Source organism: Sinohyriopsis cumingii, chromosome 9 (assembly GCF_028554795.1).
Source record: "Sinohyriopsis cumingii isolate HCF-2022 chromosome 9, ASM2855479v2, whole genome shotgun sequence".
Classification (NCBI taxonomy): Eukaryota; Metazoa; Mollusca; class Bivalvia; order Unionida; family Unionidae; genus Sinohyriopsis; species Sinohyriopsis cumingii.
In genome coordinates this window covers 114,498,266-114,523,052 of record NC_142969.1, presented here as the reverse complement: position 1 = coordinate 114,523,052, position 24,787 = coordinate 114,498,266, and the positions used below count along the sequence as shown (strand labels likewise).

The 24,787-nt window shown below is 35.7% G+C and overlaps 1 protein-coding gene and 1 long non-coding RNA gene across 17 annotated transcripts in view; one reads left to right on the top strand and one right to left on the bottom strand.

Annotated features, from left to right (window-relative positions):
* Positions 1-928: 928 nt before the first annotated feature.
* Positions 929-24,787, top strand: part of LOC149792501 (uncharacterized) — a 250,958-nt gene continuing 227,099 nt past the window's right edge. For 14 of the 16 annotated variants that reach the window (XM_089971105.1, XM_089971102.1, XM_089971103.1 and 11 more), the window contains exon 1: positions 22,160-22,309. The gene's annotated coding sequence lies outside the window, so the exon portion shown is untranslated. Of the gene's footprint in view, positions 1,167-22,158; positions 22,310-24,787 lie in introns of those variants that run through there. The other 2 variants (XM_089971093.1, XM_089971092.1) reach the window with 2 other exon arrangements.
* The window catches only part of LOC149792502 (uncharacterized), a 142,901-nt gene continuing 125,521 nt past the window's right edge, over positions 7,408-24,787 (bottom strand). Inside the window, exon 2 of the long non-coding RNA XR_016423580.1 lies at positions 7,408-9,563. This is a non-coding gene — a long non-coding RNA (uncharacterized LOC149792502). The remainder of the gene's footprint in view (positions 9,564-24,787) is intronic.

Here is a 24,787-nt window from a genome sequence, read left to right as displayed (position 1 = left end):
TATATATATATATATATATATATATATATATATATATATATATATATACACACACACACACACACACACACACACACCATGAGAAAATATCTGTCAAGGAATGATGCTGTTATTAAAATTATTGTTCTTGCGCAGAGGTCACGCAAGATGTCTGGCCATAAATCACGTTAAAAGTTTAAGACCGGTTCCTTTTTTGGAGTGTTTAAAGTAAACATTTATCCAAGAGCCTGGTCTTCCGGACCTTGCATGATGCTTCAAAGGGTACCGGGTTATATTTATCCAAGAGCCTGGTCTCAGTGCCTCCCATGATGCTTCAAAGACTACCGGGCTATTTATCCAAGAGCTTGGTCTCCGTGCCTCCCATGATGCTTCAAAGGGTACCTTGCTATTTATCCAAGAGCATTTTAATTTTGTAGAGATCATAATCCAGTGACATAAGATATGTTCAGTCATAGATTAAGAAGAAATAGAAAGGAAGGAGGCAATTGTAGGATATTAAGTTAAATTATAATTATACTGTTGTTCATACAATCAGCAATGTCACACAAATTCTAACTATTACAAAATGCAAATGTTCATTTTTTTTTGTCACAAAGCGTCTACTATAAAAGTTCCGACAGATGTATGCAGAAAACATTAGCGAGATATTTACTAAAGACGTAATTGATAAAAATTGGGCAGAGTAACGTAAATATCTATTTTTAATGTAGAAGACATATGTTTGATTCAGTAATCTTGAAGAAAGTTTAAATTTTAACTGGTATGACAAAATTGTTACATATATAAATTATGGAGACAGAGCTAATACCCTGTGAAAAGAAAAGTGAGCCTGAAGCAAAATAATAAAACATATCCATACCACACTGTTTACATGACACAAAAAATGTCAAATTCATCTGTCTGCACAGAATTAATAGCTTTTAGTAAGTAAAGGTTTGTCAATTGTTTTTCCGGATAAAGGCTCTCCGAAAGTCAGCTATAGACCGGTTAATCGCTTAGGTTTGTGCATTAGCTTGCAAACCAGTCGAAACCGACAACAAGAAAGGGGCGGTTGCTTTAAGCTTAACTAGTGTCAAATTCTCCCGCCTGTGGAAAAACAACATATTCAAAACAAAGGATTTGGCAAGGACAAAAGACCCATTGCTTCTGCAAGTCAAGTACAGTAGGTAAGCTAGCGAGCAGAATTTTAATTGGATAGGAATTTGAAAGGTGGCCAGGGCGGTATGCTCAAAAAGGCGTCCTTGCTATACTGTATAAGCGTTCGTTTCTGGCAGTGAAAAAAAAAAAGATACCAGAATTGACAACATGCACTCATCTTCTAACCCAATTAAGAATGTCTTTTGGGTGTCAGCTCAGTTGTTTATTTAAATAAATAATACATGTCATAAAAGTATGAGTTTCGTTCATGCAAATGCCTTACTTCACTTGGTGTCGACATTAGTGTCTGTCATGTATACAAATGACAATGACTCCCAGGTTTTTGCAGTGAAAAAACATTATTCATTGACCAGATATAACAGAAACAAGGCATACATGACATAGATGGCATAATTTAAACTGGGTAAGAATTAAGATTGCATTAATGCATATTTTATTTCAGTATGTCAGTAATATCCAAATAAGGCTCTGGAAAAAAAGCTCAGTTTTCAGAGAAAACGATTCTACCAGTTTTATTGATAGTTTCTTACTTTCTTTGTAAAATGGTCTTTTTTATAATCCAAAAACAGGTTTGAAGAAAGGCCTTTATGAGAACTGTATTTCACCAGGTTATCAATTGAAATAATTCCAGCACTTGTATGGAAGTTAATGAAGGCTGGCAATTATTGTTTAATGTCATTTTCTTTAACAAATTTGTAAGTTGCGCTTTCATCATTAGCAGCTATGTCCAAAACTGAAACAGCAATCAAATGAAATGTTTCATGAATCATCAACATTTGTAAACAGTGCAAGACAAAATGTGATCACGTCACAACTGGATATATATTTATTAAAAACTTTCCCATGATTTGGATTATTACATTAAGAGTCTGTATTTAACATGTTTATTTGTTATTTGTTGTTGTTGTTTGGGGTTTAACACCATTTTTCAGTGCAAGATAGGCTATTTATTGTGGTCATTGTAACTCGTGGAAGAACTCTTGTGTGTAATCCCATTTAAGAACCACTGACTCACGGGAAGCTACTGGTAGCTTTCTCATATCCACATTGGTCGAGTGAGAGACTCAAACTCATGTGGATTGAGGTGAGATCAGTAAAGGTGAGCACTTTAGGCAACTCAGCCACTGGGAGCCCCGATTTGTGATTTCTTTAATATGCTAAAGACTATATAAGCTTCTTTTGTAAAACAAATGACAATTTACATAACATTACTCGTCATAACAATGTTATACCGGCCATACCAGTTGTTTTCATGATTTTGTGACCGTTCGAGCAGGTGTTTCAAATGTTGGTAGCAGAAGGATTTTCTTTAAACTGGTGCTTTTTCAATTTTGGATTTGGCTGCTAGAACAGGATGATCAAGTTTGACAATTTAAAGAATTGTAGAAAAATGTCTCATCCAAAAATAACTTGGGATTTCCTGATGTATACCCTTTTTTTTACCAACATTGAAATCAGCTCAGATGTTAAGAGGCTTAAACTAAGGGATTTTGATGATGGTGAGCAAGAAAAATGCAATAAAATATAAATCTAAGTTAAAATCTATGGAGGGATTCATTTTTCCTATTGCACAATGCCCCAAAGCTATGTTCTGAGCACATTGCTGGGGTAGTTGGAGGCCAGTTTTGAAGAATATTTAGTCTTGGCAAATGTGGGTATGTGATAAAGCTTGCCAGTAGCTTCTCATGGGTCAGTGGTTCTTTCCAGGTTTTCCTTGGATCTTCCTCCACCATTTATACTGACCACCATGTATCTTGTGCTGAAAAATGGTGTTAAACTCTATAAAAACAATGACAACAAGAATATTTGCCAGTCCATATTAGGCCCCTCCCCGATGTATGTTTTCAGTTGGCTGTCTGTCCCAGTTTCTCATTGTTAAGCCTTGCACTTTTTCCTCCATCCAAGGTAGAAAAGAAATAACAACCTGCAATAGGAAACATTTTTTTTGGCCTTAATGCTGTTGCATAGTTTAAAGTCTAACTGTTAGTCATATATGCTAGATTTGTTCTGATGACTTTTCTGATTGAAGTAAATCCTGTTAAATATGAAGTCATCTTGTTTTTAAGATCTGTTGACATTAACCGATTTGGCCCTGATCCCATCTGTAGGCATGATGAGGCTGTACCCTACTTCCAAGCTCTGCAGCATCAAGGTCATTTAAGATACACCAACGTGGGTGGTATTAAAAGGAAGCGACAGATATAGCTCTAAAATGATATCAGATAATCTGGAGTTCTAGTTGCACTACAAAATACAGAGAGAAAAACCTCAGTTTTTGGACCCATTTTTTTTCCACCCAAAATTCGCTTGAGATCGGAATGCGATTTTGGATCTGGATTTTAGACCTTTTGGCCTCATTTCTAAGGCATACTGGTCTTAACTGCACACAGACAGGTGAACCTTTGCAAAAACTAGGATAAGGTGGGCATTTGGAATAAATTGCGGTCTCCATACGAAAATGATGGGTCCATTAAGCCAAAAAAAAAAAAAAAAGAACTCCAACTTTTACCCTTTTGCTCATGTGCAAGCATAATAACCAATGGAAAATGATGTTTCTAATACAACTAGGCATTATTCTCATGGAAAAACTGTTGAAAACCGATGTATTACGATGTATTCAGAAATAGCCCCCCAAATGTCTTTCCTACGCACATTTCAGGCAAAAACGACAAAAACCTCTGGGGCCGAATGAGTTAATATCAGTTATGTGGTTTCTGACTTGTGATCTATGGTTGCCATAGTCACCAGAAGTATTGGATACTTTTCTTTAAGGAAACGTGTGTCTGTTGCACAAAGGTTACATGATGCCATGGTGAAAAATAATCATTGTGTGTTACTCTAACTCCATAGATTCAGACCACACAACAAGAGATTAATATTTTTATGCTGCGAAGCTGTCAGCATATCTTTTTTAAAGAAAATTACATGGTGGCTGTAAAAGCCCATTTTCAAAAATATGTAGTCATTTGAATTTACTGACATTTACTTTGGTAAGGAAAATAGGCATAAAAGTAAAGCGTTGGAAACAGAAGAAAAAACAGTAGTTGAAGCTTTTATTACCATCAGTCTTTCAAACATACAAGAATGTTTACAGTTTCATGCTTTAAAAATTTGGGTAGGTTGGTCAGAATAACATTTTCTTTTTGTCATTTTTATCCCCATCAGTTTACTAAAACTTTAACCATGGTTGCCTGACCTAATTTGATTCCTTGCTCAACAACACAAGTGCTATACAATATTCACTATCTATAATTATTTAAATAATTTGCACTTGTCTGATATAACTTGTTGTAAATTTAAAGCTGGCATGTTTTGTGAACAGCATTCAAAAGGTAACCGTTATTGAATCTTGTTTTCAGGGTGATGTCCAGTTGGTTGTTAAAAATATTGGAATAGAAAGCGTACTTCATGAGCACTGTATCTAATTGTTTTATGTTCAAACAAATTAAAGTCCAGACTAGTCCCAAAAGTGATAAAATCCAGGGTTCTTTTTTTAAAAATACCTTTGATGAAAGAAATGTATTGGGTCAACAGGCAAAAAATAGCGCTGGTCGGGAAAAGGGTAAAAAAAACTATTTTCACATGTAGCTCTACTGGTCATAGACCAGAAGAGTTTATGGTATGGTCTGTTGTCCATTGTCCATCTGTAAGCAGAAAGTTATTATTGCTATTCCGTCTAAACTACATGGAGGATTGCCTTGAAACTTTACACAGACAAATGAAAATGCTTTTGCTCAGATAACCAATTTGGCCATAACGGTGGCCATCTTGAAAATATTGTTACTGCTACTTGTCCTGAATGAGCAGTAATATCAACATGAGGTTTTCAGCAAAGCCTACGCGTGATGTCTAATTTGTTCCATATTAAAATGGTGCTGATCTGACATCCAATATGGCAGACATGGCAGCCATCATGAAACTTGTCACTACTCTTGAATGCATACTTTTATCACCATGATGTTTGCACTGAAAGACTTCCAATAATCTCTGGCTGGTCCTAAACAAAAATGGTGCCAATCTGACATCCAATATGGTTGCCATGGCAGCCATTTTGAAAATCTTGTTATCAGCACTCTACTTGAACAGAAAGTGATATTGATGTGGGGTTTTCACTAGAAAACTTCATATGATGTCCAGTTGGTCTTAAATGACAACATTGCTTGTCTGACATTACAACGGGTATCTTGAAAATCGTGTTACTGCTATTCCTTCTGAACGGAAAATTACATCTTGAAAGTGATATCTCTACTTTTCCCGAAATGGATGGCTATAAACTGCATACAGTTTTCATCAATAGACTTTTTATGATATATAGTCGTTCCTAAATGAAAATTGTGTCAGTCATACATCAAGTATGTCTTCCATAATAACACTATTTATCTTGCCAGTACTGCCTCTGAAGGGGGCCCTGAGTGGCAGAGTGGTCTAAAGCGCTGTCCGTTATGGATCACTGCCATCTCACCTCTGTCTGCGTGGGTTCGAGTCTAGGATTCGGCCAATGTGGGTATGTGAGAAAGCTTGCCAGTAGCTTCTCATGGGTCCGTGGTTCTTCCCAGGGTTCTTCCTCCGCCATTAATACTGGCTGCCATACAAAGCTTATCGTGTGCTGAAAAATGGCGTTAACCCGACAACAATAACAACCTTTCAGAATTACTTCTGCACAAGCATAGCATACTCCTTTACAACAAGCTTCAAACAATGAAGCCAGCAGACCCTGCTGACAGGATCAAAATGTGAAGTTAGCAATTACATTGTCTTGCCCTGCCTAAGCCAGTTCACAGTCACATGATCACAGGCAGTATTGCTGTAAATATACTATGTTGGAACCAATATGTGGGGGAAAAAATAAATTTTTCAGTAATGATTTTGCATACACTGGAGTTTCGGTTAGTGAAAGGAGAGACAGGAGAAACCCCAAATCTTGAGAGAAAAACTCTCCCATTCTTGCGGTTATGATGTATTGTTTTCTGTTACTTGTCCACTGCAGATCAGAAACTTAAAAATATTTCATGTTTATCTGAGTTTACATCATTACAATTTATGGTATCTTTAATCTGACAATCCAACACTGTTAATCTTGTGTCAACAGTCTGTCAAGGACCTGTTAACTTTCCATGTGGAATTCCTGTTTAGCTATTACCCCACAAGCCAATGTAGCATGCAGAAACAGTGGTGGTTCCATATTCCTTTTGCTAATGCTATCCAACAGAAGGAAATGTCCTATGGTGTACAACGAGTGCCAATTACTCAAAGAAACCATTGTGATAGTGTGATACATTTACTAGATCATAGATATTGTGTCACTTTGAAGATGAAAGAAACTGATTTCTTGGCTTATGTATTGACAGAAGACAAACATTCGTGAGTATTGTTTTGTTAAATGTTCTCCCCAAGGGGCTGGTGTTATGGATTGTGATTACTTAATCAGATTATGAATACCAGACATGTGCTTTATTTAGACCACCTACCGAAAGCAGCAGTCTCCCAGCACCATCTCAACTACAGAATTATATGAAGATAATTTGAACATCCTGCTATAGGTACTCTGAGGGACAACATCATTCCTAATTCATAACATGCTCAGTTTAAAAAATATTTTTGGTTGACGACTGGGCTTTCATGTTTGTCTGGTAGTAACTTCTACTTGTCCAGTTTTCTTAGGCAGTTTTGTTTTTCTGCCCCTGTGACCGCTATGGTAGCCTAGTGGTTAGAGCATCTGCCTCAGGTGAGAGAGGTCACGGGTTTGAACCCCGGCTGAGCCATACCAAAGACTTATAAAAATGTTACTTGCAGCTGCCTCACTTTGTGCTCAGCATTAAGAGGTTAGTGGTCGGACTGGTGTCAGGATAATGTGACTGGGTGGGACATGTCTGCAACATGATGCCCCAGTGCTAGACATCACTATAAACTGTCACACCACAGACATTGTGGCGATACAGGGTTATCAACAGATTTCCAAACTGAAGAGACAGTTGACCCTTGACCACAAAATCGCAGAAGTCAAAATGAAAATCTCAAGAGTCAAAACTAAAATCACAAGAGTCATTATTTTGGACAGTCATGAGCCCATGGCTTGGATTTCTTGTTATTGATGGAAACAAATGATGTTTAACAATTCTTGTCTGATGTTGAATAATGAGAAATACCTGTTCAGTATTTTAAGCAAGTAATATACAATCTCATTTTGTAAGTGTTTTTCTTTCTATCTGTGTTATTGTGTGTATATTTTGTAAATGAAACAGTCAGAGGATCATTTTATACTTTATTTCACTTTCAACTTTTCAGCATATTCTTTTATCAACTGATCAAATCATTTTATATGCAAAAATATACCCATACAACTATGAAGGTTATATATTATTCAAATATCACTGGTGTACATCACAGAATTGTCAATTCACCTTTCCACTCGTCCTTAAATTTTCTAACAAATTTTGGAGATTGACTCTTCTCAGAGCCGACAAATTTAAGAGAAATTATGGTACTAGTAAATTCATCAGCGATTTAATATTCAGAAAAGTATCATTCCTTTCACAAGGTACACTTCTTTGTATATCAGAATACTGCAATTGTGGCTTTTACGTTTATATAGTGATGAAAAATTTCGGAGTCTCATGGTCAGAAAGTTTGTCAGTGCCAGGTTGTTTCCAAGATAGAGACAGAAAAGAAAATATACTTCTTTGCGCCATTGTGATTTTAAAGTACAGATGTATGCACTGAGTGTTATGTCCATTCAATTTTTTTCTAAATTAACCATTATTAAAACGTTAAATATTTTAAATGTTTTGCTGATCTAAGCAAATTATTCGTGAATAAAACACAACCCCATGCCAAAAACTGCTTAGCAAGAAGCCATATATTCCTGTTTTGTCTGATTATAGTTTCAAGTGCAATAAAAAAATGAGGATATTTTAACAGAAATGAATCCAGTGAAGTCATAGATGATTATGAACTTTTAAACATCCCGCTATATGAAGCAACTTGCCAATAAAATGATTAAAGTTGGTCCACTTCAGTTAAAACCCAGCTTTGTGACCTGCCATAATGATATGCCTTCTTCTGACCAGTTGATTATAATTTTATGTCCAAACATACCAGTGCTGATATTTGATCAAAAGGCAGTCCATTCATGTCATAATTGTTTCCGCTTCTTCCATCATAAACTTAAAATTTAATCTAAAAAAAATCCGCCCAGTTCATGTACATCTTCCACTGGTGTGATAGTATTGGCCACCAAGGTGTAAACTATTGTCGAGCAGATGTCAACCAGTGCCTTCTACAGTAAATTTGTTATGGACAGCAGATATTAATCAGTGCCTTCTACAGTAAATTTGTTATGGACAGCAGACATCAATCAGTGCCTTCTACAATAAATTTGTTATGGACAGCAGATGTCAATCAGTGCCTTCTACAGTAAATTTGTTATGGACAGCAGACGTCAATCAGTGCCTTCTACAGTAAACTTGTTATGGACAGCAGATGTCAATCAGTGCCTTCTACAGTAAATTTGTTATGGACAGCAGATGTCAATCAGTGCCTTCTACAGTAAATTTGTTATGGACAGCAGACGTCAATCAGTGCCTTCTACAGTAAATTTGTTATGGACAGCAGATGTCAATCAGTGCCTTCTACAGCAAATTTGTTATGGACAGCAGATGTCAATCAGTGCCTTCTATAGTAAATTTGTTATGGATAGCAGACGTCAATCAGTGCCTTCAACAGTAAATTTATTATGGACAGCAAACTCTTGGTAAGAAACTAAGCTGGAAGCGAATCAAGGTTAATTAAGATTGATGTTCCAGCTCAAATCTACAATCATTAAAAAGATGCACAAGTCAAAATTTCCATTTGTCAAAAATGGGTCATTTTTAAATTCCATGTGTCAAAACCTGAGGGTTCGCGTCTGTTGAAAACCCTGCAATATGACTGAAAAATTATTAAAGCTACATTAAAATCCAAAAGACACTTTATTTGCCCATGCTCTTTCTGTGAACAATGATTTGAAATTGTATCCATTCAAGTGAGAGAGTCTAATTGAGATAGGATTCTGTTTAATTTATATTTTCTAGTTTCTTGTGGTAGTGGTGGCTTAATTGGATTAGATGATGTTGGTGAACATGAACAGTCAAGTTTTGTTGTCCCACACAAGAATTTTTACCTCCACATTACATTCCTAAAAAATGATATGGTTGTTGATTAATTTTCCATTGTTCTTGAACAAATTCAGCCAGAAATGCTGCCAGACAAGTGATTTTGCCATTTTATTTGGCACCAGCTTGTGAAAGATGTCACGTCTCATATCTACCATTGGTTGTTGATATGCAACAGGGAGGATATAACATGCCGTTCAACCATTTTCTCAGTGGACATGTTTTTGAGGCTTCTTTTTCTTATTTCAACAGACACTGAAAAGAAAAAAACATTTTAATGAAACAAAAATGCACATCCATACTAATTAACAATACTAGTTTTATCTGGGTAAGATGTTAAATGCAAGGAAAGAACAGTGAAAATGATGAGTGCATTTTAAGTGGTTACTGACATGAAAATAGATCAGAAATAATTATGCTAAGGGGTAGGACAGCTATTGTGTAAAGTTTATACTTGTGTGAAATTGCATATATTTGGCTATGAGCTGCTGAACATTGCAGAACTTTTCAGGATCTGAGTCCGCAGTTTAGTGCTATGAGCTGCTGAACATTGCGGAACTTTTCAGGATCTGAGTCCGCAGTTTAGTGCTATGAGCTGCTGAACATTGCGGAACTTTTCAGGATCTGAGTCCGCAGTTTAGTGCTATGAGCTGCTGAACATTGCGGAACTTTTCAGGATCTGAGTCCGCAGTTTAGTCTATGAGCTGCTGAACATTGTGGAACTTTTCAGGATCTGAGTCCGCAGTTTAGTGCTATGAGCTGCTGAACATTGCGGAACTTTTCAGGATCTGAGTCCGCAGTTTAGTGCTATGAGCTGCTGAACATTGCGGAACTTTTCAGGATCTGAGTCCGCAGTTTAGTGCTATGAGCTGCTGAACATTGCGGAACTTTTCAGGATCTGAGTCCGCAGTTTAGTGCTATGAGCTGCTGAACATTGCGGAACTTTTCAGGATCTGAGTCCGCAGTTTAGTGCTATGAGCTGCTGAACATTGCGGAACTTTTCAGGATCTGAGTCCGCAGTTTTGTGTTTAGTCCAGGTTTGTAATGTTAGATCTACATCTTTGACAGAGCCATGTAAAAAATGCATTTTAAACTTTGAAGACTCATCAGGCAAAGATCATTTTCTTTGGCCCATTATTTAGGAAAGAGACAGTCACAAGCCATGATGGTTTATAACAGGAACTTGAAACTACATAGCTGTCAGTTATATTTTGAAATGCAGTGAGGTTTTCATTGGTGGTTTTCGAGCAGTAAGACCAAGGGCACAGCAGGGGTGTTTTCAGCTTCAAACCCTAGCTGTGCTTATTCGAGTGACAGGTAGAAGTTAACTGCAGTACTGTTCTGTTGGAAAGTAACTTATTTTTACTACATTTGTTATTTACAATTAACATTTAATATTTTGTTAGTATCAGTACATAAATAAACATAAGCTATTCCCTGCCATTCTGATGTATTACTTGTAATAGTATACAGTAGTATTAAGTTATCCCTGGCATCACTGATAAAGCATGTTCATATGCACACCTTCAATCAATATCAATCAATCTTTCTTATATCCCAGGCAACAGTTTAGAGTGGCTTTCATGGCACCTTTCCCCAAGGGGATGGGGCTAAATTTTTTTGTTTGTACATGTACATAAGTATGATAGGCTATATGTGGTAGCCATTATATCTGGTAGAGAATAAACCTGGGAAAACTTAACGAAGTACTACTGACCCATGGGAATTAAGCTAATGGCAAGCTTTTCTCAAATACCCACATTTGCTGAGCCTGAGACTGAAACCCACATGGACGGAAGTGAGGTGTGAGTGATCTGCACAAGTGAGCACCTTAAACCACATGGATGGAAGTGAGGTGTGAGTGATCTGCACAAGTGAGCACCTTAAACCACATGGCCACCTGGGGCTTCTATATCAGTTGTACACTGTTAGTTTTTATGTTTAGCTTGGGTTTTTTTGCACACTATATACACATGTATAGTCTTACACAAGGAATCATGGAACTTGTTGAGTGGATGTTTCTTGATCAAATACTACACGCTCATGACAAATGCAGGTCACTGTGACATGTATTTTATGCATTGGTAACTTTGGATAAATTTTGTGTCTTTTGTTTATTAATCAAAGTATATGATTATATGTATTGCTATTAATACCATGCCATTATCACATAAGGTCACTGTGACCTGCTTTTCATATATTAAGACTGAGGTTAAATTTTTTCTTTTAGCTCATGAACTGCTTTTTGCCCAGTGTTTGTGTGTATATGTATAGTATGTATGCTGTATCAATGATATGCCACAAGATGTATACATTTTTCTTTAAAAGGAAACAAAGCTTGCCAAGTTTCCTTTTAATGAAAAATGTATTCATCTCGTGGCATATCATTGATACAGTGTACACAGTAACATAAATATATTTTATTTATATCACATACAAATACACATAGTTGCCCTTTGAACGGAGTTAAGATATGCTCCTGGCAACTGTGTATTGACCGTGTAAATGAACTCACATTCCCAGGTGACCATGTGGTTTAAGGTGCTTGCTTGTACAGATCACTCACGTCTCACTTCCATTCATGTGGATCCATTACAAAATGTAGTTCTATTCCTTTTGTTGTTGTTCACAATCACATATGCAAACTGATAAGTTGATTGTTTTGTTTTTGAGTATCTATTTTTATTCATATTAATGAAATCAGAATAAGACAGTTATGATTTAAACATGAAAGTTGGTTTTTATGAAGAAAGTAGTGCACTACAAACACGGTTAGCTTCTTGCACACTGAACGTGAATGCTAGGCTTTCAAGTAATGGCATATGGAAATTAGCGTGGAATAGAAACTAAGCGAAATGATAAACTAACAAGAGGTAATTAAAATGTTCTAATATATCTACAGTTGATCTAAGTCATTATTCTGTTCTAATTAACATTGATCAGGACTATAAAATTCTCTCTCTCTCTCCTTCTCTCTCTCTTTGGACAGTTTGACACAACCATCATTCATAGGTCCAGAGACATTGTTGGATAACACAAGAGAAAATCCCCAATGCTCATATTTGTTTGGATATGTTCAAATTGAATAATTAATAATCAATTTTTAGAATATTTTAATAGGTTTCAGAAACAACAGTGCATGAAATATAATACAGTATGTGTGCCTCTTAACCAACAAATTTAACATATAGTGTCAACTGGCTATTGCAACTGTGTATCATTGACATTATGAACACTGTTCATAGATCCCAAGGAAAGTGTAAACATACTGGTACCATGAACCATATTATAATAGGTTACTTGGTACAAATTCAGTTTCAATGTTTTCATCAAGCGCATTTTGTTTTTCTCTCTTATTCAGATTTGTTCTTATTTTGTCCCTTTACGTACGAGAGGGGAGAGGGGAATGGAAAAAAGAAAGGATTCTGATGAAATATGTACCATTTAATTTCATTTAGAAAACAGGGACTATTAATACCTTTTATCGTTATTTTTCATGTCATTCATGATTAATGAGTGGAAATTCAGCATTAATCTATAGGCCGGCAGTTGAAAGAATGTTTATTTATTTGTATTATTGCATCAGGGGTGGATCACAATTTGATATACCAATAGTAATTAGATATCAATTTGCTTTATACCAACACTTTAAAAGCCATTCTATTTTTAATGTATGTGGTGTGTGTGTATATATATGTGTGTGTGTTGTAAAGAAGAGAAAAATATATATATATTGGACCATTTTTCTTGGATGATTGAACTTTCATGACAGAAGTTGCTGACCAATATTTCTTGCTTCACAGACTTGGTGATGGCATTCGTCCATGTTAGTACTGTACCCTTATAACAAACGATGGTCATTGTGACCTGTATTTTGCTTTTCGCTGACTTTGGTTCACTTAAAGTTTTTACTGTACATGCTGTAATCATTAAACTAAAAAGGTCACTGTAACCTTTAGTTAAAATTTTAAGTTATTGCAATGAGCTCCAGACTACATGGGTTTTTTATGTTTGCTCTATACAATTCTATATAAAGTCATGAAGTATCTTTATTTGCAGAGTTCATTCATTTCAGTATTTGGTTGATGATGTGCCATATATTAGGCTTTAGGCCAAAAAGCTATGTTTCCAGTTGGCCAGCCATCCCTGTTTTTTGTTCCTGACAACACTTTTTTGCCCCAAAGTTTAAAAAAAATTGTAAAAACAAATTGCAAAGGTTGATATGTGCATCTTATTGAGCTGGTTTAACCCAGCACTTGAACTTGGTACATTATATATACTAATGATAATGATATATCTATATATATTGTTTTATATATTTTAAAACCAGGAAACACCTTTTTATTTTTAAAGCCTTATTGACTTTTATTGAATTTTATGTTTGTTGTTCATTTTTCTGGTAGTGTTAATGTTATTATTATAATACTGATGATTAGATATGCCTCTACAACACTTTGATAACAATAGAAGCTGTCATGGCCAATATTTCATCCTTTCCTGGCATTGCTTTACTTTTTGAGCACACTGAGTTTTTGGCATACTGTATAACCATGAAACATGAAACTGGATGTGTTGGATGCATCATGATAAGCTAGACAACCTTTTTGCCAAAAGAGGCCTCTGTGACCTCCTTCCAAGTTTTTTGTTTAAAAGTTCATTTCTTTGGTGTTGTTTATGTTTCAGTCACAAAGCTTGATAACAGAATGTACCATTAGGTCCTAAAACCAAAGGAGAGTCATTATTACCCACATTTTATATTCTTTCATTCATGCTAGACCTATATATACATCTAGCCTACTCAAAATGTTCTTGCTGACCCAGAACAGTTCAAAGTGGGAATAAATATGTTTATTTTGTGGTCAGCATTTCATTTTAATGACAGAATATTGCGCTATATTACCCTCTGTACTCTGTATCATCCATGTGAATGAGTACAGGAATTGGGTGAGTGTGGTCTGGTCCCACCTCTCGTTGTTAATCCAGGTAATTATTGATGCATGAATGGTGCCTAGGTGTGACTGCAAGGTTACTCAAAGCATGTGACTTTCACCTGCTAAAATTTGGCTTATATAGATGGACATTGGTACTAGCTTTTCCAGGAGATTGTAAGAACAATGATCATACAGCAACATTAGTTTCATACAGAGATACAGTAATACCATTTACTTGACTTTGATAGAATAGACGACTTTATTCATTTATGTCTTGGATGCCCTGTCACAGGAGGTTACGTTTGTAGTTAGGAAGGTAGATATGTGATTACACAATGTGAGCACAATACTGCCTTTGTAGTGTCAATTAACAGTTCAAATATTAAATTGGTTAGAAGTAAAAATGTAATGCCAAAAATCATTAGTAAGTAAAAAGAATAAGATCACTTTGGTCTGAATTTATTTTAAGCAGGATAACATTTACAGTGGCTATTGAAAATAAATTTAAGTTAATCAGTGTTCAGAATGTGACACCAATACATCTTTTGGCAACACTTCCACACTAGGCTCTTACTGTGTGTTCTCTTTTTGTGTGTTCTCTTACTGTGTGTTCTCTTATTGTGTGTTCTCTTATTGTGTGTTCTCTTTCTGTGTGTTTTCTTACTGTGTGTTCTCTTATTGTGTGTTCTCTTACTGTGTGTTCTCTCACTGTTTGTTCTCTTTCTGTATGTTCTCTTTCTGTGCATGGCCGGGAACCTCATTTGCATAACAAGAGGAAACATGGAACATTTGGTGGGTTAGATAGGATGTATACAATCCATTGTATGTTAGTTGCAAATCAAAAGGTAGGAAAGGAATTAACGGAGGGATGAGGTGGGTGGTGGTGTGTGTTGTAAAAAAGGGAGACAAAACCCCACTTAAAAACAAAGGTTTTAAATTGGGCCTTTGATTTACACTATTTGTACACTTTCTACAGTCTGTTATAAAACTGAAAGTTTTTTTTGGAGGGGGGTGGCAGGGAGGTAATTCTCCTTTTCCATTTGTAAAAAGAAGGAAATATCTGAATTTAAAGCTGGATTTAAGTAATAAATAAAGGCAGCCTGAATACATAATGCATCATAAGTGATTTGACAGTGTGATGTTTTTGATATTGCAGTGATACATCCTAGAATAGTCCTGTACAGAACCAGGATTTGATGTCTTTATTTTCACGTGCTCTTAATTACAAAATCAAATTGATTGCCTTTTCTCAAGTACTTTTGTGTCCTAATTGAAAATGACCATCCACATTTATTCATGAGAATGCATGTAATTGACACCAAGTTCTCAAAATGTGAAGTTTAATTGGGTGAAGAAAAAAAAAGATTGGAATCAAAAAGGCAGATCAAGAACTGCAAAATGCTGTTTTTTTTTTACAGTCTATGGTTATTTAGCAAGATATGGCCATATTTTTTAACTATACATTGGTTAATACATTACAAATGCTATATTGGGGCCCCGAGTGGCCGAGTGGTCTAACGCGCTCTCCGTTACAGATCACTGCCATCTCACCTCTGTCTCCGTAGGTTCGAGTCTCGGATTCGGCCAATGTGGGTATGTGAGAAAGCATGCCAGTAGCTTCTCGAGGGTCGGTGGTTCTTTCCGGGGATTTCCCGGGTTCTTCCTCCACCATTAATACTGACCGCCATGTATAGCCTATCGTGTGCTGAAAAATGGCGTTAAACACTACAACAACAACAAATGCTATATTCATAGACTAATAGCTGGGGAAACATTTCAGAGAATATTTGCAAAAAGAGCTTGCAGACTTGTCTTAGTTAATGCTGAAGATACTGCAAATACAAAAAAGGATATTAAAATATTACAGTAAGTAAACAAATATTTTTGAGAACAGCTAGACTTGCGCATAAAGTTTCAACAATATGGCCTCATCATATTGCAATGAATTGTTATATGCCAGAAAACAAGGGAACACTCCCAGTGGACGATCAGTTTCAGCTAACCACTTTTCCATCTCAAAACTAAATCTTTGATATTCAGGATCACTGATTTGGAGTAGAATCCCAAAGGAAATTAGAGAAAGTACAAATATAAATGCATTTAATTATAATCTAGTTCAGTGGATGAAAATGGAACCTGTTAACTAACTTTGTTTTCTCACTACTTTTGTACTATACACACACAGTGTACCTAGTTGGAGTATGTTCATTTAAATTTTACGTTTATTATGTCTATATTTTAATATAGCTTATTAACAATACAGAGTTAATATGTGTCTGTGTGTAACTATGTATATGTTATGTGTGTCTGTAACTATGTATATGTTATGTGTGTCTGTGTGTAACTATGTATGTTATGTGTGTCTGTGTGTAACTATGTATATGAGCTTTTAATGTAAAGATGATACAACTGAGGCTTAGTTGCATGCATCTGTGTCACCCTCTTTAAATAAAGTCATATTATTATTATTATTATTATTATTACTATTATTAATATTGACTGCTACGGTGGCATAGTGGTTAGAGCATTTGCCTTGGATGCAGGAGGTCATGGATTTAAACCCTGGCCAAGTAATACCAGAGACTTAAAAAAATGGTACTAACAGGTGCTTTGCTAGGCACTCGTAATTAAGAGGTTAGTGTTAGGACTGGTCAGCCAGGTGTCAGGATAATGTGACTGGGTGTGACATTATGGTGTATGTCTGTGTCATGATGTCCCAGTGCTAGACATAACTATAAACTGTTACACTGCAGACATCGTAGTGATATGACTGCACAATAATTAAAGCTATGTTAAAATCCAAAACACACACACACACACACACACACATTATTATTTCAGGTCTATCCTAGGAGGTACTATTATGGGATTAACTCTAATTTGAAGTAAATTTAATTAAAAATTGACATAATAAGCAAACCGCATCCATACTGTTGTCAAGCCCTACCTTTATTTCTTCACAGAATCATTTGTATTCTTCCAAATATTTTCCCTTTTTATCTAATTGAGAGTGACACCCCACCCATTTGAGATTCAGAATAGATCGTGGATATGTGCTTAAACAGATATTCTTTTAAAAAGTCAAGAGTATGCTTGATTTTAAACGAAGTTGGTAGTGGTTTTTTGAGGTTGTACCTTCTTACAAGGTGTTCGCTTTATTTGGCTATCGTTATCTTGAGGGTGATCGTCCTCGGTATTGTTGTTGCCCAGATTGAGTAAATATTAAAATAAGGTGTGAACTTATAGATGGAATAAATAGAGATCTGAGCAGATATATAGAACAGAATGACATGAGCCCCATACATGGAAAAAAAAACAATTTAATCAATTATATAAACAACTATGATAATACAATAAATTAGGAAGATACACTTCTCTTTGAAATAAATCATTCAGCCAATTTAAAACCCAAATATATTTATATCAGTAGCTGATCTGTTTTAGATGATATAATTGGTTCATCATAGAATTGAGTGAACAATCAAAGTCATTGTCTTGTACATCTTCATAACCTGCTTATTCCAGTCCACTCCATTTTCACTGTGGTGGTTCCTCTAGGTCCTTTAGTTTTTTTCCCTTCTCCAACCTCCCTATTGTCTTGCCTCTTTTCGACCCTCAAACTTTGTGTGGGTAGGTGGATACATAAGTACGTAAATACTTAGATAAGTAGGTACGTGGATACGCCCGTGGATATGTCCATGGAGCTATTTCCCCTTTCAAAATAAACAGAAGCAACCTAAATCTTCTGTCAGTTGTCTTACTTGGAACAGATCATTACTCCCATCACATTATGTCAGATAGTGTTCTATCGGAATTCAAACAGATACCAAAGGCTATCTGGTCAAACATGGCAGACCATAAACAAACCTAGTTTCACAAGATTAATGTACTTTCTGATGGCTGTTTCATCACTGATTCCCATTAACATTACACTGGACATAACAGTCCAGTTCTCGTCTCAATTACACAAATGAATGAATGAAATTCATTATATGACTTAACTTCATTATTTTCAGTGGATACACACATTCAAGTCTTTATCATATATGAAATCATCTAAGATTGGTGAATTCACTTGGATTCTTGTTACTTATATCAACTAAAGTAATGCATGAAATTCTTAGATTCCTATTACAATCAAGACAACAAATTCAAACAATTCATCAAACTTGTGTAAAGAAGATCATTGTATGAATTCAGATAAGATCAACTCAACACAGTTACACTCATATCAAGAGAATTGATCAAAGGATTTAAACAAATAAATTCATGTAAATATAAACGATTCCATTCAAGCAAATAATTATATTGGTATCAACGAACTACATGAGATTGACGCAAAAATACCTTGTACTTTCAAGCTTTGTTCACTTCTAGTGCCAAAATTATGTCTGTTGACTTTCCAGACATACGGTCCCTTTGACCGTGTTTTATGAGAGAATTTCTTAAATCTCGGAGTCCCTTTATATCTTCACTCTTGCAGGAAAAATGCAGACTGACTAGATTTTTTTCGATTAGGGCAATTTAACCCTAAGAAATTTCGTGTGGGAACCACGCCCCTTATTTAGCGTAACCAGTCATGATTAAATATATCTACTGCCTTTTTTAACTAGGCACCAAAATTGTGGTCAGGCTGACTTCTTTATTTCCAAACAACAGATTTGGAAAAACTCAGCTTCTGACACTTCCGATATAAAATCGAAGTTAACCTTCCCTTTTCTAGTTGTCTAGCAGTTAGGTAAATGAAGGCTTAATTAAGAATCACTTCTTCTCCCGACACAGACATTAGAAATCATTGCAGTATTGTGATTTAACAAGCACCTGTCCCCATAAATCTAATTGTTCTCTGGCCCTAATTAATGTGCCCTTCATAGATCAACATAAATTTGCACCCTTACAAAATGATTTAAATGAAAAGTATGCCTGAACATGGTTCAAGTTGAAATGAAGATATTACTGATGCTGCAGTACACTTGTAATTTAGGTTATCACACTGTCAGTAAGAACAGATATGGTTTTTTTTCTTAGGAGGATGAAAACATTTATCTTGATGGTATGTCTAATGGTGTAAACAGTTTTGCTGACTCATCAAATTGGCTTGAACTTGTAAATGCATGATATGGCTGCTGCTGCTAGCAAACACTCATCTTCTGTAGGGTGCTTATCATTTTTCTTGTAATTGAAAACCTATCACTGCAGTTGAGGATTTGAAAATGCTGGTTTTGCTTGTATTCAAGAGTCACTCATTGATTTCTTCAGGATTTTCACCTGGGAAAATCCCCTCTCTGGGCCGATTTTAAAGGAGGAATTGCAATTTTCAGGTGGGTGGCAGTTCTTATGTGAGAGCAATATTTATAGACCCTTCATATCATTATTATTTCAACCAAATTTTGTGTCATAAAAACTGGAATGAATGAAGATAAAACTTTATCGTCATGATCAGCACATCAGAAGAAAATAACTTCAACTGTTAGTGTTACTGTGATGACCTGATGCTTTACCTATAGTACAAGTCACATGAGTCATGTAGGCATTCAACACTGACTATTTCAGTAATGGGTGTCATTTTTTAGAATTTGATTCTATATATCTCAGTGTTTCCCTTTACCCCCAAAAGTTTAATTTGACCCCCAGTTTTGATGCCAAAGTTTGTTTTTTACTGAGTCTGACCCCCAATTCTGACACCAATGGGATTTTTGACTCTCAGTCTTTCACCTCTAGGGCGTGATTAGGATTTTTAACGTAGCTTTAACAATTTTTCAGTCATATCGCTACGATGCCTGCAGTGTGGCAGTTTATAGTGATGTCTAGCACTGGGGCATCATGCCGAAGACATGTAACATGATGTCCCACCCAGTCACATTATCCTGACACCAGGCCAACCAGTCCTAACACAAACCTCTTAATGCTGAGCGCCTAGCGAGGCAGCTGTTAGTACCATTTTTGTAAGTCGTTGGTATGACTTAGCCGGGGATCGAACCCACGACCTCCCGCTTCCGAGGCGGACGCTCTAACCACTAGGCCACCGGAGCTTCACCTCTAGGGGATACACTGGTATTTTTAACACATTAACCCCTGGAGTTTTTTGTCATTTTCTCCTGAAAATTGAGTAGAAAATACATTTTGAAAGCTATTCCTGAATAGATCCGAAAACACCAAATCCCAGGTGATCTTTCAATGACATACTGCCCAGTTGTGTTAGAAACATTGTCTTTCATTGGCTATTTGGCTCGTGCATGAGCAGAAGGGTAAAAGTTGGATTTTTTTTATATATTTTTTTTTTGCTAAACGGAGCCATTATTTTTGTATTGAGACCAATCTTTATGCCAAATGCCCATCTTATCCTACTTTTTGCAAAGGTTCATCTGTCTGTTTGCAGTTCATACTGGTTTGCCTTAGATCTGAGACCAAAAAGTATAAAATCCAGACACAAAATCGGATTCTGACCATGGGCAAAATTTGGTGGAAAAAAATTGGGTCCAAAAAATGACATTTTTCCCTCTTTATTTTGTAGTGCAACTAGAACTTCCAGATTATATGGTATCATTGTAGAGCTACGTCTGTCTACCTTTCTATAATACCACCCACTTCAGTGTATCTTACATGACCATGAAGCTACAGAGCTCGGCAGTAGGCTACTACCTCCAGCCACATAAACACAGCTCCAGGGGTTAATGAGTTAAAAGCATGCATATATAACAGCTATAACTTCCTTTTGTCTTTGTGATTCATTTATCATGCTTTCACCAGATTGGTATTAAAATGCATGAATTGAAAAGAAATGTACTATTTCTTAGAGAGATCTAAATGTGACTGTCATTTTTTTAAAACAAAGTTAAAGGTCATATTTGTAGATGTAATTATTTACAAATGACAAAGTTTTAGGTAAGTTTTACAAATGTTTAATTGGTTGTTTTGTTCTTCTTGCTCTGAAGTTTGATTAGTTTATCTGATAGACTCATTATTAGTTTATCTGATAGATTCATTAGTTTATCTGATAAGACTCATTATTAGTTTTTCTGATAGACTCATTATTAGTTTATCTGATAGACTCATTATTAGTTTATCTGATAGACTCATAGACTCATTATTAGTTTATCTGATAGACTCATTATTAGTTTATCTGATAGACTCATTATTTCTATATAATCCTGTTTATATGTTATTTTTGTAATTTATTTATTTAAAACATTGTCACTTTTCATTTTTCTGATCTCGAAGGTGTATATTTTCTTTCTTTTCCATTCCCTAACCATGTTTTGCAGTTCGTTTTTACATTTTTTAAATTTTACTATTTGTTAAACACTGCTGCTACTACTACTACTACTACTACTACTACTACTAATGACTTTATTTAGAGAAGGTGACACAGTTTTGTGGGACTAATGTACTTTGTGGTCATCTATTCTTTACATACATGAATATTCATAGGCTCATTATCTCTCTCTCGCTCTTTTGCATTTAATCTGGAAAAAATGAAAGCATATTTCTTCATGACATAAAATGCATACTTTCACCAATTAGATACTATCTTCAGCTGCTGTAATTTTGCATACATGTTGAATAATATTGAACCCCTTACCTTCTCCCCCCTCCCCTATGGCAGCTCAGCCCTACACACAAAGCAAGTGGCAAAGCAAAGTATACCATATAATAATGCCTCCATTCAGGGTCTGTGTTGTTTGTGGTCAGACCTGATTTATATGTGAGTATAGTTGGCTTTGGAAACCAATCTTGTATGTATTCCTAAAGAACTGTCATTTGTCTGCCATTCTGGTACCCACTTATTTCAGCATGGAGTTCTTTGCTATAATATTGAGTATGTTAAGCAGCCTGACTTGTGTCTCTCCTCAGAACCAATCCCTGCTAAAATCATTCAACAGGGTGACTCAGGGCTGACTGGCTGGTTAGCTGGAGGAGTGTGTCTGCACTTTATATGAAATCAACTGAGCCAGAACAGTCATTCATAGCTAGATTGATCAGTTCACTGCAGTTGTATTGTTTGAGAGGCTGGAGTAGCTCTGCTCTTCCTGCTAAACAGTCTGAATTTTTGGAAAGTTTTTGTTATTGGTGAGTTTGTGAATTATATTCATTTTTTAAGCCCAAAATTTGCCTTTGTTAGCAGTTTTAAACAAATATCTTGAGAAATAGATAATTATCTTGTGTATTTAAATATTGATTAATTTCCGTGGGACAGGATGAATGAGTAGGTTGGACAAAAGTGTAGCTATACATATATTTGGGTTTGTAGTTTGTCTCATGGGGAAGGTTATGTAATAGTAATTTGCCACATAAAGCCAGGGATTAAGCTTTTTCTTTTTGAAGAACCAAGGGATGGCAGAGTGTGAAGTACAGAAGGGAGTCGATTCTGGGGTCTGTATAGTCCTACAATGTAAGACATAGCACATGTTTTTGTTTTTTGATGCCCACAACTTAAATATCAGCGTGGAGGTCTTACATGTAGGACTAGGGTCTGTAATTTTAGTTAGAATCTGGAATCAGGAGTTCAGAATTTGAATGTACATTGTATTATTGTAGTTTACAGTGGTCTGTGTGCTTGGATTGTATAGAGTGATGAATGTACATTGTATTTATTATTGTAGTTTACATTGGTCTGTGTAATTGGATTGTATAGAGCAGTGAATATAGAAAGAAAAAAAATGTGATAGGGTCATAAAGACATGACTTCAAATGCATCTGGCAAGATTGTTACAGGGTAGACTGATAAATTCAGTGTTAGGATGCAGTTTGGGGCCTTTTTGCACAGCATAGTCGTGATAGGGATTGCACCCTTAGGGTGGCATTGTTATCTTTGGCATAGGTATCAGTATTAAGTTTTTGCATTGCTCCCAATTTCTTTCACAATTTTATGTGTATAGTAATGAAATTTGATAGGTTTAGTCATCTTGGTAAATACTGCTCAACAAAGGCAAGTGCAAGTAGGTTACAGTATTCTTCTTTTTATTTGTAGGTGATTTCATGAAGTTTTTGTATTTGCTCAGTTAGTATGAAACCTAATGGGTGTATTTATCTTGAGTGCTACTGCTCACAACAGGTATCTTGGGTGTCTAGTTCTTTCAAGTACTTGTCTTTTACCGATCACTGCCATCTCACCAATGTCTGCTTGGGTTTGAGTCTCAGGTTTGGCCAATGTGGGTATGAGAAAAAGCTTGCCAGTAGCTTCCTGTGGATTAGTGGTTATTACTGGGGTTTTCCTACATTCTTCCTCCAACTGTTGTACTGTATGCCAGGTATAGCCTATAAAATGTACTGAAAAAATGGTGCTAAACCCATAACAATTACTCACCAAAAAGTGGGTCACTGTGACCCATTTTTCATGATCCAAGGATCGTAAAGATTTTTTGCATTTGGTTCAGCTTCTCTGACAGTATTGTGTGTACATTGTTTATGGGTAAATTCATTAAAGGGTTGTACTCATGATGGGCATGGAGAAAGTTGTAGGGACATTTTTTGCACTAGTCATTTTGCAAAGATCTTGGATACCGACTATCACATTGCATGGCTGGAGAAATTGGAGCTCGATAAATTTGTGAATTTTTTATTTATCAGTCAAGGTACAACACATAGCTGTCAACTGGTGTATTGTTTTTAATATCTGACAAATAAAGGACTGTATTTGGTTGCACAGAATCAATATATGGTATTCAAGAGATCTATAGCCTGCATCATGTTGAGTAGTCTGGCTGTCTAGATGGGTAATTTGAGGATAGTAGGAGTCATTCTTGTAGCTGGGAAAATTAACAGTCTGGCTAATGTGGGACCATGATACCCAAAGATTAAGAGGGATTATGTGATGGTGTGGAATACAAGGTTTTTGCTTTTTTTTTTGCTCGGGGAGAGTTCATTCAGTATTTAGAGATTAAAATTAATCTTGCAGGAATATTTGAATGCAGTTCATCAGAACGTTTGTCTCTTTTCCCCCCACCAAACCTGTAAATGTCCAAATTAGGGAGCTTTAAGCGCAGACCATACCAATCTTCCCTGTCATCTTAAAAACATTACATCTGATAAAAATCAAAACATGCCAACATTTATATTTTGAAATATAGTAAATATGCTTTGTAAAGAAAATGTATTACACTTTACTCTTCCTTTCTTTCCTAATTTACATGTACGGTACATGTTCAATTTACATATATGTTTTGATAACATATTGGCATATTGTTTGGTTTAGTTTGGTTTGGTTTGGTACATTATGGCACAGCAGTACAAGTAGATTATTTAGTGCTAAGTGTTTTTATATTTAATATGTATTGTTTGTTGGCTTTTTTCTCTATGATTATATGTTATGTACAATTGTAGTTCATAATTGACCTTAGTCCAGAATCAAGTTCACTTTGTACCTGACTAGTGACATTGAATTTTGTAAACAACATAATACATAGCTAATATTTCTCTGTGAGTGTAGATTAAATATTAGGATCATTATCAGTGGAGGAATTTTTGTAATAGACCTTATCTTGGTGACAACATGGAATGTTCTAGAAATGAACTTTTGACCCTTATCCTGGTTCTATTTTTGTATCT